Source organism: Microtus ochrogaster, chromosome 7 (assembly GCF_000317375.1).
Source record: "Microtus ochrogaster isolate Prairie Vole_2 chromosome 7, MicOch1.0, whole genome shotgun sequence".
Taxonomy (NCBI): domain Eukaryota; kingdom Metazoa; phylum Chordata; class Mammalia; order Rodentia; family Cricetidae; genus Microtus; species Microtus ochrogaster.
The window spans coordinates 28,005,300-28,008,945 of NC_022014.1; the positions used below are offsets into that span (position 1 = coordinate 28,005,300).

The 3,646-nt window shown below is 45.2% G+C and overlaps 1 protein-coding gene across 1 annotated transcript in view; it reads right to left on the bottom strand.

Moving 5' to 3' along the window:
- Zfp3 (ZFP3 zinc finger protein) overlaps positions 1–3,646 on the bottom strand; it is a 9,589-nt gene that overhangs the window by 2,136 nt on the left and 3,807 nt on the right.

Sequence of the window (3,646 nt, forward strand, 5' to 3'; positions counted from 1 at the left end):
AGCTGTATGACGCTAACAGTGAATTAGGGAGAACTCAGAAGCTGTATGACGCTGACAGTGAATCAGGGAGAACTCAGAAGCTGTATGACGCTAACTGAGGTAGGGGAACTCAAAAGCTGTATGACGCTAACAGTGAGTGAGGGGAACTCAGAAGCTGTATGATGCTGACAGTGAATTAGGGAGAACTCAGAAGCTGTATGACGCTAACAGTGAGTGAGGGGAACTCAGAAGTGCTGAAGAAAACATGTAGGGAAATTAACGGCATATTAACAGAATGTATGGAAAAGGGCAAGAAAAAAGCAACGTGACAAGTTAACAGAAATAATGTTTGAGTTTAGGATGAAATAGCCACACAAGAGGACATATTCTTAGTCCAGTCTGCATTACCCACCTGCCCTACAGAGCAGGCCACAGTGTAGACGGGTCACCTAGTCAAAGGATTGACATGATGTAGCTATAATCAGAACAAGAGTAACTTCTTCCCCTCTACATTTGGATGAGAGGGTCCATCTTTAAATCTCCCCCAAATGACAAATGAATTGTATCAAATGTCATATGGATCCCACTCAGCTCTAGTGATCAATTTCTCCACCTTGCTCTCTGGCCAAGAACACTAACTTGTATGGCATACAACAGGTCCTTTGGCTTCCAGATGCTTCTACCATGAGAGACTCAACAGAAGACTGGAGAGATGATGGTCAGCAGATTTATTCTTCTGGTTCCTTCCTGTGATACTGCCTTGAGGTATTGGTGCCCTCAATTAAAAGTCCTCTGAAGGCCGGGCGGTGGTGGCGCACACCTGTAATCCCAGCACTCGGGAGGCAGAGGCAGGCGGATCTCTGTGAGTTCGAGGCTAGCCTGGTCTACAAGAGCTAGTTCCAGGACAGGAACCAAAAGCTACGGAGAAAAATCCTGTCTCGAAAAATAAAAAAAAAAAAAGTCCTCTGAAGGAGTTTATTCCACTCAATTCTTCAACGCTCTGCCCAATCCTGTCACAAACAATTAACCTCTTGGCTACTAAGCCTCCCTCAAATGAACCTAACATGAGTAGGTTATGTTCTTATTCACCCTCTGAGAATAAAGGGGGCGGAGAAGAGAAATCTGTCGACAGAAGAAATGGTTAGTGAAGAGCCACAGACAGTGCCACGGAAGCCACCGAGGCAGTGGCAGAGGGAACTGAAAAGTCAGGTGTGGTGGCACATGCCAAGAATCCCAGTTACTATGAAACCTGAGGTAGGAAGATTTTGAATTGGAGGCCAGACCTACTCCCCCCTTATTAAAACAAAACAAAACAAAAAACCTAGGAACAAAGTCCAGTGTCAGCATTTACCAGGCACACACAGGCCCAGTGGGAGTTGATTCTCAGACCCTCAAAACAAAATTGAACACCATTTAAGCAGATGGGAGATCCAGTGGTTTAAAAACGAGAAACTGTCTCTGGGACAACAAAGGAACCACAGAGGAAACAGAGACACAGGGACAGGGACTGAGAAACGGGCTTGTTGCAATCCGAGAGTGTTACAAGGACAAGGGTTTTCTCTGGTGGCGGATTTGAAAGTGTTTGTACTAAAGGGGGTGGTACTGGTAGAGCAACAGGGCTTAAGGGGCAAGAAAATGCGAGGACGGTGAGGTTGGAGAGCCCGCCAGGTGGGGAGACGGATGAGTCAGACGATGCGGGAGACGCTGTGGTGCAGACAGACTGCATTTTCATCTCGCGGCCGCTCGGACACGAATAGTCACACAGGAACTATAATTATAACACTGACCCATGGCTCGGGGATATTTCTAGCTAGCTCTTACATCTTATATAACCCATTTATACTAGTCTATGTATTGCCACATGGCCGTGGCATCACCTCATTTTTTACATGTCTTGTTTCCTCAGCAGCTGACTGGTGTCTGCTTGACTCCACCTACTCTCTCTATATCTCTGTTCAGATTTCCTTCCTGCCTGGCTTTACTTTGCTAAGCCACTGGCCGAAACAACTTTATGCATTAACCAATGAAAGCAACACACATACAGAAGGACATCCCACATCACTGTGGTCCACTGAACTATATGGTGAGAAAACAGTTAACGAAATCACAAGATTAGCACCCAACTTGCAAAGCTTTGGGAATATTTGCCTTTTGAATAGAATAGTTGCTGTCATTTCTGTAAAACCCTGTGAAGCCACAGTGCTCCCCTGCTGTGGGACAATGATCTTGTACCCTGTGAAGATTTATCAGTTGTATTTCTTTTAAAAAAAATTTTATTTATTTATTTATTTATTTATTTATTTATTATGTATCTGTGTGTATGCCTGCAGGCCAGAAGAGGGCACCAGACTTCATTACAGATGGTTGTGAGCCACCATGTGGTTGCTGGGAATTGAACTCAGGACCTTTGGAAGAGCAGGCAATGCTCTTAACCACTGAGCCATCTCTCCAGCCCCAGTTGTATTTCTTTAATAAAATGCTGATTGTCCAGTAGTCAGGCAGGAAGTAGAGGCTGAATGGACAGGCAGGAAATAGAAGTGGGGCAAGGAGAACAGGAGAATTCTGAGAAGAGGAAAGCTCAGTCTGCAGTCTACAGAGGAAGCAAGATGAGAATGCCTCACTGATAAAGATACCAAGCCACGTGGCTAACACAGACAAGAATTATAGATTACTGTAAGATGTAAGAATTAGTTAATAAGAAGCGTGAGCTAATAGGCCAACCAGTTTATAATTAATGTAACCTCTTTGTATTTCTTTGGGACTGAACGGCTGCAGGACCAGGGGGACAGAAACCTTGGTCAACACCCCCCTTTCCACAGTGGGATTCATCACAAAGAAACCCCAGCAGTGTATTAATCAGTTACTGGGCATAATCAATCCCTCTGTACTAGTAACTGGATGACCTTTCCCCACACTGTGGGGTCCTGGTGTAAAAATATTCACTCAAACCTTTGTTCTCACAGTCAAATCTACATCAAACCAGCCCCAGAGAAAGGAATTTCTTCACACCTGGGCATCAGCGGTTATGAAAGCTTCACTGTATAGCCTGGCGTTGGGAGCAGCAGTCTCCAGAAGTTACACAGTGGCAGCTTTTCACTTTAACCTAGTGATAAGAGATTCTCTCTAATCGATATCATTTGGTGAAAATGCCAATGCAGAGCAAGCACCATCCGTTTTCCTCCTGCAGCTTACACTGATTGCCATGGCTACCATAATGCTGTGTTCCCAGCCACCACAGGAATAGAAGTGCTCAGAAAGTACACAGCAAGGCTTTCTTTCTTCCCTCTTTTCTACATTTATCAATTACAAATTTTAGCCTAACCAACCACACAAATGTAGTTAACACACAGACTCCCTCTCTCCCCTCCTCTATTTACCTTTGACAGATATGCCTGCGCACTTCACAGTCACGCCCAGCTCTGAGACACAAGTAAGTTAACCGGTGCCTACTTTGTCAGCCTTATCTACCATCTTGGCCCAGAAAAATGCATGCCTGGTATCTTTGCTATTGCCAAAGAATTGCTAATTGTGTCTGTGTGGGTGGGTAAACTGGAAAGCCTGTGGGATCAAGAGAACACTGGAAGAGGGAACACGGAGAGGGGGAACACTGGAAGAGGGAACACGGAGAGGGGGAACACTGGAAGAGGGAACACGGAGAGGGGGAACA